The 15,121-nt window shown below is 51.6% G+C and overlaps 1 protein-coding gene across 2 annotated transcripts in view; it reads left to right on the top strand.

The window, feature by feature from the left end:
- The window catches only part of CNTFR (ciliary neurotrophic factor receptor), a 235,976-nt gene that overhangs the window by 24,101 nt on the left and 196,754 nt on the right, over positions 1-15,121 (top strand). The window lies entirely within an intron of this gene.

Genomic DNA, 15,121 nt, shown 5'->3' with positions numbered 1-15,121 from the left:
AATTTCCCACTGCTGCATGGGCCTGGGATGGGGCAGAGCAGCACCTGGAAAACATCTCTAAACGTGGTTTTATTTCTATCTCCTTGTGCCTGTCAGTAATGCCTGTCCGAACTCATCTTGCTTGGGAGAGGCTTATTCCTGACTTTCAAGCTTTGAGTGCTTCTTATGGTTGCCTACACCCCCAGGAAGCAGATATTTCTGTACTTTCTCCAGAGTAGTCACCAGCTTGGAGCATGAATCTCTTCAGGATGGAATGTTCTCATGTATTTCCAGACACTAGCATGAGGGACTTCTTGGGGACAATGATGACTTGGTTGAGTTTGAGGTCAATTAAATATCAAACTGCCTCTTCTGGACACCCTTGGCTCAGTCATGCACTGTTTGAAGCTGAAGCCTTTTTTTTCAGGGTAGGATCCTTTGGCTGGTTACATCTTCCAGACGTATCTGCAGCCACCAACCTCCTGTGRTATGTACTTAACATGAGAGATGAATCTTTTTCTCTGCTTCAGGCTTCTTTGTAATGGGGCAGTGAGGGGACAGCTGTGGAAAGGAGAGAAAGGGCTTTCTGCCCCTCTCTCCCAGCTCAACCCCTCAGTATTGAAGCATCCCAAACTAAGCATGCGGTATCTTTAACACCTTGGATGTGCAAATGTCAAGGGGGTTCTATGCAATGGCACAAAGAGTTGGTGGTTGCCCTCAGCTGCTCCCAGAAACCAGGTTGTGCCAGACTCCAACTTCAGCCTGGGTTTGCAGTTGTCCTCAGAGCCGTGCATCTGGCCAACAGACTCAAAATCTGGTGGCCCATCAGGGTGCAGTGCAGGAGCTTCTCTTGGCACCTGCTCATGCGGCTGCAAGCCATCTGCTGTCTGCCATCTCCCTCTGCTTGGAGGGGACAGGCGTGTTGGGGGTTTGAGCTGTGCCAGCTGTTGGCAATAGCTCATTTTAATTTCTGTAATGGATCTGGTTCCTGCAGGGATGGTCAAGAGATGGATAAATCACAAGGTTTTGAGAAAAGGGGTGGGAGTGCCAAGTGAAGGAAGAGCTCATCTAGTCCCTGTCCAGTTTCTTCCTCTCTCTTGCCTCTGCCAAGGCAGGCCCATTTCCTGCAGTCCTGGATGCTCTCCAGGGTCTTAGTTTACCAGGCAGGGGTACTATAAATCACTTGGAATTTCCAAGTTCACACTTGGAAGATGCTGAACCAGAGAGTTTCCAGCCACTAATGGGATGGACTGAACAGGGGAGGGAGCTTTGGCACAAATAAGTGGGAGATAATATTCTCCCTCACCCAGAATTAAGCAAGCAGTGACCCTGCTCAGCATATGGTGAGGCTGCCTGAGAGGGACTGTGGAGCAGGGAGCTGGTGAGTTGCCACAGCGTGTTGCTGCACTGTTTTTCATTGCTCTTTCCCTACCTGTCCTAAATACTGCTCAGCAGCCGGGGGTGGGCTCAATGTGCCCCCCACTCAGCTCTTGATTCAGGGGCTGGTGAGAGCTGGCTTAGACTGGTGATGGCTCCAGATCTGTGTCCTAAGAGGTAGAAACATTCCCTTCCCACTCCCCTGGGCACAAAGAAAGCTCTGCTCTGGAAGCGCCTTTGGCAAGAGCTGATGTAGGCAGTGAGGAAGAGCAGTGCTGGGGTTACAGGGCTAACTGTAGTGGCTGGACTGTCTCCTACACCCTCTTTAGGACAGTGCTACCCATGTTGTGCATCCCACCCTTGGGGAGAAGAAAACAGCATCACCATCCTAAGGGTCCCATGTGTTGCTACCCCTGTGCCTGCCTGGTTCTGCTGCTGCTTCCTTGACTGGCACTTGCACTGTAAAAAGAAAAGCCTCTTTAGTTCTAGCACCTCAGGTCTGTGAAGCATCTAGCACAGTGGGGCCCTTCCGGAAAAAGGGGCCTGGAATGTGTTACCAGTAAGAAATATTTTCCTTTAAGTCTTTCCTTTTAGCTGTCTTCTGTGGGCCTGCTAATGCCCTCTACTCTACCCAACTTTCAGCAGCACTGAACATAGAGCCTGCTGGCGGTCAGCTAATGAAATGTGGTTTCTGAGCGCCTTTCTGGAGATCCTGTAAGCAAGGGGGAACTTTGAGGTGGCAGTGGGGACCACGCATCTATCCAGTCACTTTCTGGGAGGTTCCCACCAACCATGACAGCAGGGTAGAAGTATCCAGAGCTTATTAGCAGAGAAGAGCTCCCTTGTCCATGTGCAATGGCTAAACATGACCCCAAAGCTTACAAACAAGACTGAGTGGAAAAAAAACTTCTTGCCCTTTCCCATGGAATTTTTTTTTTTTCTCAAAACTTGGAACCAGGTGGACCAACAAGGTGCTGTTATCCAGGCAAGGAGGTGGCCTGAAGGAATGTAGGGCAAAAACCACACAAGTCAGCGAGAGATGGGAGTTGAGCTCTGCCTCTAGTGCTCCAGCACTGCCCAGGTAAATCCAGTCTCCTGCATTAGCTCTAGGAGGCAATGCAGGCTCCACACATGACCCAGGACTTTTGATGTCCTGGTCTAAGTACAAACCCGTGTGGCTGCAGATCCTTCAAGAGGTATTAAGTGGCTCAGTTTGGTTTGTAGTGTTCTCAGCAGCTCTTCTGTCCCTTGTCCCCGCAATGCAGTCTTTCCTGTTTGTTTGAAGCTGGTGGAGACCAGAATGAGCTTCACAGCTCGTAATGAGCATGGATAATACAGATCAGAAGTGCTCTGGGAAATGATGTTTTCCTTCAATTATCTGTGCTTGTTACCTGTGGCAAGGGGAGGAAGTGCCCTTGAAGGTGAAGGGAGGGTAGAGTTCATGCAAACACAAAGCAGCTCTTTCTTGGCTGATGCTTCAGGTCTGCTTCCCTCCCCCATATGTGCACGCTTGGGCACTAATGTCCAAAAGCTGTGCTTGTGCAGTGATGTTTGATCTGAGTTGCTCCAGCCTACATCAGTCCTGCAGAAGTGATTGCAGACTAGTACATCAGGTGGTGGAGAGGAGGGGAAGCTGCAGCMTGATGGACTGCTTTGTGGCTGCAACCAGTTGCCTTCCTCTCTCTGGACCTGTTTTCCCCCACCTGCTGTGTCTGCTTAGGCTGTAAATCTTTCAAGGCAGGGACTCTCCCCATGTGTGTACAGCATCTGAGCTGCAGGCTCAGCTGGAGCCCCGGGGCGTGCTGCAGAGACAAGAGTGCAAATGGATGGTGTGGACAATGTGGCCGCGAGCCTGGGAGGCTGCTGTGGAGGTTGCTGCATTGCAGCTGGGCAGAGATCTGGGAACCAAAGGACTCTTAATCCTGTATTGGTGGTAGCCTCAGCATTTAGCAGGAAGAGGGTGATGGGAGGGCTGTGATGGAGCAATGAAGGCTCTCTGAACCACCTCTCTGCTCTGCCACAGGGCCTGAAAGGGGCCTTTATCTAGACTGCTGTGGAATAAGAAATATCTGAAGCGGGATTCTTGCTGGGATGTAGTCGGCAGCTTTGCATCCTTCAGAATATTTGCTAGAGTTGCATTTTTAGGCCAATGATTTAGTATGCAGAGAAACCGAAGTGGAAAATGGACTAGTAAATGACAGAGGCTTGGGGAGGTGTGAAATGGCTCTGGAAGCTTGCATTAGGGAAAGAATCAGGAAAAAAATTCAGGAGGCAAAATGCAGCAGTGAAGGATTTAAAATGGWCAACAAGAGCAAAAGTGTACTCATGTTTGTGGGGGGACTGGGAAGAGTGGTGAGATTGTTAACTTTTAATGCCTACAAGGATGCTGCTGGGTGCTGGAGARGAGTGTAGAGGGTGGGCTGTGTTTGAAGGGAACTGGATGCGTCTTCAAGTTAGAGTGGGGAGATGTGTGTGAGTAGCATGRTCTGAGCCCTTCCAGCCTGCCCTGGAAGTAGGGACAAAGGGTTTTTTCTTCACAGCACTGCAAGGGAGAAGTAAATGCAAGAGAGAAAATGGGCCTATTAACTAGAATAGATTTCTCACCWATTTCTTCCTTCTCAAGTGGCTGAGATGCTGAACATCTTCTTATACCTGTCTTTAGCAAGACTAACAAAGCCAAAAGGGAGACGGGAGGGAAGATGGTAACAAAAGATGACTGTATACAAAAATAGCTATTGAGGAAAGCTTGAAGGTACTCTGCAAGCATCTCAAGCCTGGCTAACCTCAGTAAACACTCCTCACAGCATTAGGGGAATTAGTGATTGAACTTTAATTTAGTGCTTGAAGCTGTTGCTTCACTTTATTAAAAGGGGGGGGGGAGTGAAGCTGGAGAAATACTAGGGAGCTTGGTGCTGGGAGTATTCCCGGTCCTTTTGTGTACCACTCTCAGAGGGATAAGACATGCTGCCAGCATTGACTGTCCGGTGGGCCATTGCTGGCCCTGTGGGGAGCGGTGTGATGTCTCTGTAGTCCTGTCACATGCAGCTTGACTCCAAGCTGCAGCTTCAGGATGCAGCCCTGCTTTGGGATTACAGCCCCAGTCGGGCAGCTGCTGATCTCTGCCATCTATTACTCATCTCAGGGAGGCATCCTGGGCAATCTTGCTGCAAAGGTGAAGTGACCAGWGTAAYTGGAGGGAGTGAAGTGCAGGTTTCRGTGTTGCAGCTGGATTTTACAGTAGTGTCTACACTTCCCAGGTTAAGATGGTTTAAATATGCAAGCAGGAATGAAGGGATGGTGCAGTTTTAAAGTGCTGAAGAAGCACAGGGGTGCCTGTTCTGGACTCCTTTAGGATTGCTTATCTGTCCTAATTTATCTTCCTCCTGGTCAAGTAAGAACAGCTGACTTACATTTTAAAAACAACATAATCTGTCTTCCTTCTTTCCAAATGACTGTCAGCCTGACTGTTTTTAGTGAGAATGTGGGCAGTCTCCTTTGCAAAAAGTCTYGCATGTTAAATGGAGCTAATGGCAGATGCAGTGACATCTCAGGTGGGCTGGCTGGAAGATGTCCTGTGTGTTGCTGTGTAACCTGGCTTCTACTTCATCTTTGTGGCTGGCCTGAAGAAGGGCACTGGGGTGTCTCCATGGCTCATCTGTTCTCCTCTAAAGTTATGGCCCTGGCTTGGGACTGGAGCAGAGACCTGGGCATAACACTTTCACCCCAGGCTAGATTGTTTGCCCTCTTAAAATTCCCAGGGGATTGAGATCCCACAGCTGGTCCTTGGCTGGAAGGGCAGTAATCCAGGTGCATGTGCCAGCCTGTTCCCTGTGTGAGGGCAGGACAGGYTTGCTGGCTGCAGGAGGAGGTGAACCAGCAGGCTTTGCTGGGGCTGGCRCAGGCAGGGCAGCCTGGGGCCTGGCCAAGCTGTTATTGCAGGCAAGAGATAGCAATTTGGGGTATGTGAGCTAATYCTGGCCCCTTTTAGTGCAGGCGGTGGGGAGAATGAAGGGCATTTAGGAAGGAATGGCTTTTAGCAGGAACCTGTGCGAGTGCAGACCCATGGCCCATTCTACCTTGTTGGCCCTGGAGGGGAGTCCCCTCTGCCATCGGAAACCKCTTCCCTCTGCCGGTACTTTTGCATGGGGTGATTGAGTCCTCTCCTGATCATCTCTTGGCTTAGTTAAACCAACTGAATGCTTGTTTCTCTCACTGCACAGCAGGCTTTCCGGATTGCGACTTGTTCTCCTAATTCCTTTCGGAAACTGTGCTAGTTTCACAACCTCTTTTGCAGGTGTGAACACCAGCACTGAAGGCAGCAGCCAGGAACAGAATCACTGTGCTGTAGCGTGAGCAAATACTGTGTCTGTGCTGTTCAGGATGTTCCCTGATGGATGCAGGATATTTTTTCCCTTTAATTATGATGCTGCCCTTGGGTGTCCTACCTTACCTGTAGGAGTCATAAAGGRTACTGGGAGCCGTGTTCTAGGATATATGATGCTTGTTTAGGCTGGCAAGCGGGTTGCAGTGTTTGGCTCTGCTAGCACACACATTGCTCAGCAGAGATGGTGATTAAACTGGGAGAGGAGCCTTGGTGAAAGAGACTCCTGGGACACAGCGAGGTAGGGAGAGTAGCCAAGTGCCCTTGTGACTGTGGGCTTGCAGCTGATGCAGTGGAGCAAGGTTTTGTTTATGGTGTGGCCTTGGGTCTGAGGGTAGGGATGAAATAGTGATGATTGCTTGGGAGGATCTGCTTTCTGCTGAGTAAGGTGGAAATTCAGGCAACAAAACTAGCAGTCTGGGCTGGAAGAGGCGCTCTTCCCTAGGAGAGATTAAGGCATGCGGTGTCTTATGTAGTGGCTATGGCCCATGTGCTCTCGCTGTGCCTTGGCACTCAGAGCCGACAGTTGTTTGTTGGCTTTGCGCTCTGTCCTCATTGCTCCCAGCTCCTTTCCGGTGACCAGCTGGGGCTTGATATCTTGTGATGCTCTCAGCCCTCTCTGCTAATCCTTTCCCACAGGCAGAAATCTGGGGCTCTGCCCCAAAAACCCTTCCTCCCCAGAGCACTTGAACTCTTTGTGGCTCATCTGGATCCTTATCTGACTTGCAGGGTGTGAACAGTGCTGGGGGACAGGCAGGGCTTTGCAAGTCCTATCCCTTTGCCACTCCTATCCCTTTGCCACTAGCTTGTGCCAAATGAGCTTTTAGCAGCATGAGTTGTACCCGTGAGCATCATATGARACTCCTCACAAATAGCTTTGATTGCTTCAGACAACCTTTCTGAGTTTCTGGGTGCTAATGCCTGCACATTGGGTCCTGACTGCAGAGCAACAGTTGTCTCGGCCTTGTCCCTGGCACCCTGTATCACAGGGAATGGGATGGGTACAGCTGAGCATGGACAAAACAAAACCCTCCACAGGTCCTCAGTTGTTTGGCTCCCAGATATCTGGAAATCCACAGGATGCTGCTGATCCTGGCAGCAGTCTTTGGGGGGGGAGGGGTGTGTGGTGTGTGTGTGTAGGTTTTTTTTGTTTGTTTGTTTTTCCCCTCTTTTTCCTGGCTTGCTAATCACAGCCTCAGTGGGAGGTTACAGCTGACCAGGGCTCTGCAAGCAGACAGGAGCTCCATTTCCCATGCTGGTCTGGTAAACCCACCCAAATTCTGCAAAACAAGACAGAAAGAACTTGTTGCATGTCTTTTGGAAGTGCRTCATGCCTGTTCAGTGTAGCAAGCTCCTTTCTTGGGTGAAACTACTTTTTGCAGAAGACTTGAACTAAAAACTTTCAGCAAAGCAAAAGATCACTTTACTTGCTGGTCCTGTCAAGGATGAGAGCTCTTCTCCGGAAGCCTACATCAACAGGAGGTAGAGAACCACTTGGCAGAGTCCAAATAAAAAGCCCCTAGGTGGGTCTGAATTTGCAGTACATGGTGAAGTAGAAAGGCTTGAAGGTGTCTAATATGGTGTAGAAAAGAATCTTTTTAATTCTGCTTTTAATTAATGTGTCTGTGCTAATGAGCAAGGAGGAGTAGCTGGAGCCTTAAAGATCCAGTTTTAATTTACAAAAGATATGAAACTTGCAGGAGCTGCCAAAAACTAGCAAGGACAAAAAAAAAAAAGTAAGGAAACTGTAAACAAAGGATGAGAAATGAAAACTGTGGGCTACTGCAAGGAGGAATTCAGCCCAAAAGCTTAAGGACTTGGTGGATGTTTCCTGTGATGAAAGCATCAGGCTTTGAGTGTTTTGCAGATGGAATATTGGGGCCAGATTTTCCCTTCTTTCCTTTCCGCAGAGCTCGGCACACCCCATGCTGAGCTCTCTTCGACCGTCTGACTCCGAGCGTGTGGTTATCCCACCTGCGCGGGAGGGAGTGGGATGGGGGCGAGCTCTGCTCGGCCTGTAGCTCTGGGGACACCCTCTGTGCACTGGGACTTCCTGGTGCTACCGCTGCACAAATTAATAGCACAGATCTGTACATGTTAGCAAACAGCAGCTTGGCCAGGTTCTCCAACTGCGTTTTTGAATAAGTAAGGTCACTGACTTTCACTTACAAGCTTACTAGGCTTGTACTAAATGCTGCCAGGCAACATGGGTGTTTTGCAGAATTTCTTATGTGTGGATGTGAATTGTCAGAAAAGCAGTAAGGGAGAAGTAGGGGTGTATGGAAGAAACAGGCCTGGGGTTCTCTGTTCCTGCTGTCCCCTCTGAATTCAACCAGGGAAACATATTTAGGAGCTGCTTGAGGTGGAAGTCACCTGCTGCAGAGGGCGAGGAGCCTGAAGCAGGCACTGGACTCTTGCATCCCAAGTGGAGTAACCCTGTGTGGAGCAGCCAGGATCTCTCCCACGAGTGCTGAGCTTGCCGTGCCTCTCCAAGGCTGTCGGGAGGAGGGTTAATAACTGGGGAACTGAAACCAGCAATTTGGTCTCTTGCTTTTTCAATGCTGCTGTTGGAAAAGGCAGATGTTGAGCTGCCTCTCTTCCCCTCTCGCRCTCATGGGGAGCCCAGCATCCTTGGCTAGTTAACTACCAGCCTAAACCTCTCAGTGGCGTGCTGCAAGGTAAATAAATATTCTCCTTCAGAAACCTCCTTTCCCAGTTAAATTGACCCCCTTGGTACTTTCATGCATTTCAAGAAGTCAGAACAGTTCACAATTGAAAACAAGCAGCGTTTAGCTCCTGCTGTGAAGGGAAATAGGCAGGCACCAGAAAGACTGTCATTTTAGCCATGCTCTTACAAAAGAGGGTGTTACAGTAAACTTGCTTATTTCACCGGAGGAGAATTCAGCAGGCTTGACGGAAACCAGATGAGACAGGCAGGGTAAATGGATTTTGCTGGCCGAATTGAAAGCAAAGAAACATGCATGTGCAGTGGCTGGTCAAGAATCGACTGCATCTTGCAGAAACCAGGAATGAATTAGGGACAGCGAATTAGCGAGCCCTGGAACAACATCTGTCTAGCTGCGCGTGGGGTCCTGTTCACCTGTGGTGTGCCTCCGGAGGCAACTGAACGCAGCGCGCAGGGCTGCTGGGCTTAATTGCCGTGCTTCGTTGCAGCTCCATGTTGGCGCTAGAGGGGTCGGGTGCCCGTCTGGGGTTCACATGAGTGGTACTGCTGCACTCCAGCCAGCCTTGGTGCTGGGCTGGGCGTAAAGCAAGCTGAGGGGTGTCCTCTGGGTGCGGCGTCCTGGGGAGCAGCATCCTGTGTCTTCTCAATGCAATGGTGGCCAGGAGCAGATGGAGAGCGCTGGGGCAGAGCATAAGAGGAAGGACATCTCCTAATGCATGATTGCCAAGGGAGGAGTTGTGCCTGGCCCTGGTTGTGGAGTTTTCAGAGTGCGTCACAGTCTTTGTGTCCCCAGTGAGCAGCTGGTGGGCATCCTGGTGTTGTCTCCTGATGGCTTTCTCCCTCTCTTTGCTACAGCCTTGGCAGGGGACCTCCTGGTGAAGCTGGACCTATCTCCCCGTGCTGACAACTGCGTTGTGTGCAGGGTGCATGGACCACTGTGGAGGTACACCATCTTATCCACAACCTCCTCAGCAACAGCTCATGGCTAGGAGTGCTGGAGCAAGGCTCTTGTCCTGGCCTCCTTCAGGCTTTTACCTCTCTCCACAGTAAAGCTGTTGCATCTTAGAGCCACCCCAAAGGACTGCTGCTCCCTCCCCTCATGGGTTGGGAACCCCCTCCCCTTCCTCCTGGGGCATGAAGGGGACTCTCAGCTTCAGCCCTGCAAGGAAGTGATGGGGGGGGTGCAAAAAGGCTGTAGGCAACCCAGTTGTAGCGGAGAAAAATGTAGACACTGGAATGATATGTCCTCCTTAATCTTACCACTCTAGCAGAGAGCTGGTTATGAGTGATGTTGATCAGGTCAATGCAAAACAGTTTTTTGGGGTTTTTTTTGTAGCAAATCTGACCCAAAGTTAGGAACATGAGTCTAGGTCTTCCATGTCATGGACTGTCCTGCTTCTGCCTTAGGCACTGAGGCAAAAACATGCTCTAAAAAGCATTCTGCCTCTTGGTAGTGGCTTTATTTACCCCTGTAAAGGGAAGCTATGTTCTCAGTGCAAATCGGGGCCACTTGCCAGTGCTGTGTCCCTTGGCAGGCTGCTGAGGTGGTTTAGAGACAAATAGCAGAGAGGCTTGACTGGGGGCTGCAGTAGCCAAGTAAAAACCTAATGAAAGAGGTGGGGGAACCTCAAAGTTCAGGAGGCCACTTGGGTACAGGTGACTTGGGAAGCCTTGCTGGATGAGCAGTGCCTTCTTAGCAGTAGAATAGTATACCCTGCAGTACAACCATGGTGTTAGCATCTGTAGGCTGTTAATCCAGAAGTGGCTCTTAAACAGTTGCTTTGCATTTTCTGTGTGTTTGTGAAGTCAAAACACCTGGAGTCTGTCTGGATCCCAGATACTGTGGGAGGTGCAACCTGCAGGTGAGCTGGGACTCTGCTGAGTCCTGGTTACCTGAACCTTTCTCGCTGTCAGAAATGGCTGGAGCCAGAAGCCTCTTCTTTCTGGGGTCAGATGTTGCTTTCCAGTGGATATTGGTTAGTGATGCCAAGACTGGCTTGGCATCATGGTTGGTGTTCAGGTTAAATAAGTCCCATGCATCAGGATAGGAAAATCTATCTCAACCTGGTCTCAGTGGCAAGGGTTCCTCTTCTGCCAAAAATGAAATCCTTCAGCTTGTGAGGTATATCAGCAGTACTGACAAGCCTCAGTTTTGCAGGGGTATTGGAGTGTATCCCTCCTGTTTCCAGCAAAACTTGGCGTTACACAGTTCTGTATGGTCCTGCCACTGCCTTCCTCTGCTCCCATGTTGACCTCCCCTGGCACTGCAGGCAGTGGGGCAGACCCCTGCCCCTTGCCTGCCTGGCTCTCCCTCCCTGGCAGCAGGGACTGGGCTGCCTCCTGAAGGGAAAGGGAGCTTGCTTGGCTCAGGGCTCCTGAGGGTCCGATGGCAGACGATGCTTTGGGAAGCAGGAGAGCTGCTGCTTTCCGGCTGCTGCCCTGCTGGCACAGGCTCAGCGTGGAGCCATGGCTGCCGTGGCACTGTGGAGGGGCTCTCCGTCTTGCTGGAGGGGTCCAGCTTCTCCCTCCTCAGCCACCTCTGCTGGCCTCAGGTCAAAGCCAGCAACCCAACAAGGGCTGGGGAATCTGGGCTTCTTGCAGAAGGGGCACCGTTAGCATTGGGTTGTGCAGGTGCTATCATTGCAAGGTGACACCTGGCTTGTAACCTGGTGGCAGCTGCCTGGCCCCAGAGCAGTCCAGCTGCATTTATTCAGCTGCTCAAGGGGTTTTTGCAGCATCTATTGAGCTTCATGCCAATGCAGTAGGATGCTGTGCAGGTGGTCAGTGCTACAGGCATGGGATGCCTGGCTGTTGGTCCTCCCTTGGTGTGTCTGCCTCCTGCCTGGTCCCTTCTCCTGTATGAGCTGTGATCCTGCAGCCCCTTCTCTGGGCTGGGGGGACAGGCTGGGCTACCTGCCCCCCATAGCCTTTTTGGAGTGGACTCCACATGCTTTGGGCACACTTCAGTGGCTGAAGAAATGTCCTAATTTCTATGCTAATGAATTCCACATGCTTCCCCAGTCTTCTCTGACATGTCAGAGCCCTGCTGCCCTGCACCTCCTGATTTATCTGCTCTTCAGACATCCTCGCCCCCTCAAAATCCTCCAAGCATCATTGCAGCAAAAAATGCCTATCTGGGAGCTGGAGCGGGGGGGAAAATAGCAAGCAGACAGTGGTATGATCAACAGAGGCATCACCTTGGCCTGTGGTGGCCCAGCTCGATGCCTCCCAGCTCATGCTGGTGCCATGCACAGATGCAAGTTCTCCATGGCTGCATCCCGCTGATGGGTGCAGTCTTTCCTGGGTGAGCAGAGGCAGCATGGGTGCTTAGGGGCCGGTGAGTGCATTTTTGCAGGAGCCCGGTTGCGCTCCTTGAGGCCCTGAGGGACAATGAAGGCGCTGAAGCAGTCGAAGCGTGGCACAGGGGAGGGGGGACAGGCATGGCAGGGGCCATGCCTTGTAAATGGGGACTTTGGTGGCCACGAGGGAGCAGGCTGAGCATTGTTCCTGCGGCATCACATCGGTTTCACATTCCTCATGCAGGAGTGATCAGTGCTTTCAGTGCTAGACAAAAGAGCGGGGAGCCGAACAAAGGCTTGGGGGGGCTTTACCTACTGCAGAATAGAGGCAGAGGATGAATTGCTCTCTTGGCAAGCCATGGAGATGGGCTGGCGGTTGCTGGGCTTTAAAGCACCAGCTTAAAATTTCTTTTTTTATTTAAAAGGGGGGGGGTTGGAAGAGTAGGAGAAAGGGCTTCCTGGGTGCAGAAGAAGGAAAAAACAAAATAGCATGACAAGTATCTATGATCATCTTGCATTCTCCTGCCTGATTTCCCCAAGTGCTGAGGCTCAACTTATTGCAGAGAAGCAATGCCTCCTCCTGGGCTAACCAGCTGGTAAATGGGGACTTGACCCAGGCTGTAAGGTGAGGATGGGAGTCCCTGACTGCATTTAAGGGAACTTGGTGATGTGGGGGGCAGTCATGTAAAGCTGAACCGAATACATGAAACTGCTTTGCATACCTGTGGGAGGGTGTCTGTGTCCACCCCGGTGCTGGGGCTGAATGGTGATGGAGGGAGCCGTGGGCTGTTTAGCTTTTCCAAGGAGTTTGAAGGAAAGACAGGGAAGGAAGAAGGGGAGATGATGAAGCACTTGTAGCCTTTTCTGCTGGCTGTTGGCTTGCCTGCTGCTGCAAGGGAAACTCAGTGGCTTCCCTTCACTGGGGCAGGTTTTTACTGGGGCTGCAGAGCAGTGATGGGGCACGAGCCAGATGTGGTGTGGGCACATATGTCCACATATGTGCCTCCCTGCTGTAGTTGCAAACTGAACCATGTCATTCAGTGCTGTCCTTGCTCACCGGATTTCCCAGCCCTGATCCCACCAGGCTCTCATGCCTGTTGCTGACCCTTTCTTCTCTGTAGTGAGCCTGAAGTCCCTCCTCTGCCTGTTCCTCAGCTCCCTGCTTTCTCCTAGGTGTACCTATCTGCTATCCACTCATCTCTAGGAAAAAGTACTTTCCTGCATTAAACAAACTCTTCCTTGTCTTTTTTTTTTTCCTGCATGTGCTATCTGTAGTTCACTTTTTGCTAATATTAGAGGAGGAGGGGGAAGGCTGCATCCCTCCAGGATGCTCCAACCTCTTCCATCCTTCCTAAGAAACTTCCTTTTTGCACGTGAGCATAGATCTGAGCTTCCTCCCCTCCTCGCAGCCACCTCCTGGCCTTCAGCCCTGGCTCCCCATGCGCAGCTCCAGTGCGCCCCCTCCCCTCCTGCCAGCCGGGGCCTCTCCCCATGAAAGGCTGTCAATCCTGCTGAATTGTCTGGCGGTTTTGTGATGTGCAAAGACTCCCACCGAGGAGTCAAGGGCCAGGCTGAGACCTTTAAACTCAATCCCACTTGCATCTTAAATCAAATGGGAATCCAGGGCCTGGGATGGAAGGGGGGTGGTTATGTGGGTGCAGAGGCTTGAAACCCTCAGCTTGCCCCCCTTGGGGCTCTGCCTGGTTGCCCTTCCCCACCTGCCCTGCATGAAGCATGTGTAGGTGTTTGCATTTAGGGTTTGTTTTTTCCCCTTCTCCCCTCCTCCCTCCCCCCCCCAAAAAAAAAAAAAAAAACGGGGGGGGGAGGTCTCTGGGCTTTCCTGGTGAGAGTGTGAGGCTGGGGAGAGGTGCCCCAGGCTGGGGCGGAGTTGTGGTCCCAGTGGCTCCTGTCTTAGCAGCTTATGGTGGCTGCTGGAGACCAGCCCTGGGCTGGTCCCTTTGGGTGGTGGTGGGGAGTAGCTGGGGCTGAAGCAGAGAGGACAGATTGGTGCCCAACACAGTGTCCTGCAGAAGTTTGCCCCAGACAGCACAAGCCAGCTTGGCCTTTTCAGACCACCATCACCGTGAAGGGGAGAGTGTCCAGTCCCCATCTCTGCAGGGCTCTGTGGGGTGGACCTGCTGCGTCTAGGTGCTTTGCATCATGCAGCACCCGGAGCTGCAGGGCATCCCTGGCCTGCCCTGAGGAGGGGGCTGGGGGTTGCTCTCTAGGGCCTGAGCCCTGGGGAGGACTGGGGCTGGAGGAGAAGCAACTTTGAACTGTCTGCTGTGCTGGGCAGGGTTGGGCTGCCTTTACCTCCAAACTTCTGGAGAGCAACAGGTTGGAAAAACACTAAGGTGATGGATGAGGCATCCTGAATTCCCTGTCCCAGCTGTTGGTCTCTCCCCTGACCCTGAGCAGTGTCTTCAGGAAGAGCCTGGGACTGACTTAAGATGTGCATAATGCAGTGGCTGTGTTTGTTTTTGCATCCTGGGCAAAGCCAGGGCCCCTGCCAGTGCTAAGTGAGCACCGAGCTGTCCTAATGAGTGACCAGTGGCCAGGGCCATGCCTGCTACCTGCACGAAGCTGGCTGAAGCTAGGAGGGGACCTGAGCAGCAGCCTTCTTGCGATTAGTGAAGGCAAAGCCACTGGCATTTGGATTACCAGCTCTCCTACGCTTTTAGCAGAGTGCCAATGTTTGACAAAACCATTAAGTTAAATTAAGCCCTACAMATTTCAAATGGATTCGGAGACTTCTGGCTGACTCGCTATTAGCAGAGCTGTCTCTTCTCCCTTTCGTCTCCTTGCCCCCCCTCTCCCCCCCCCCCATTTAATTCCCTCTGATGTGTGGCTGGTTTTACTGCTGACATTTAAAAGCAACACACTGGGGCTCACGGAGAAGCCTGGCATTTGGGATGGCGCTGCCGCGATCCCCTATGTGCCTGGCGCATGCAAGGAGGTCCTGCTCCAGTGGGCAGGGTGGGAGGCGCTCGCATGGGAGCGAGCCAGGCGCACCGCAGAGCCTGGGCACAGGCTGGCCCAGGATGCTCAGGTCCCTGCTGAACCTGCTGCTGCTCAGCTCTTGCCAGTCACCAGAGCATTTATTATTTATGTCACAGGCTTTTGCGTTTTTTTTCTTTTTTCTTTTTTTTTTTTTTTTTTTTTTTTTTCTGGGTGGTTTCCAGGGAGTGAGGAAGGGCATTCCCTACTCCAAGGGGCTCGTGGTGCAAGGACAGTGGGAAAGCAGAAAGTGTCCGAGTGGGAACAGCAAGAGGCAGTGTCTGTGTTGAGTCACCTTGTCTTGGGCATAAGTGAAGGCCTTTAAAGAGGCACAGGGCGATGACCTTGCAAATGGATGTATGACACAACTGCTGCCCTGTGGAGCTAGTGTCTTTCCTGGTG

This window comes from Apteryx rowi, unplaced genomic scaffold (genome assembly GCF_003343035.1).
Source record: "Apteryx rowi isolate R43461 unplaced genomic scaffold, aptRow1 scaffold_289, whole genome shotgun sequence".
NCBI lineage: Eukaryota > Metazoa > Chordata > Aves > Apterygiformes > Apterygidae > Apteryx > Apteryx rowi.
This window is presented reverse-complemented; position numbering and strand designations above follow the sequence as displayed.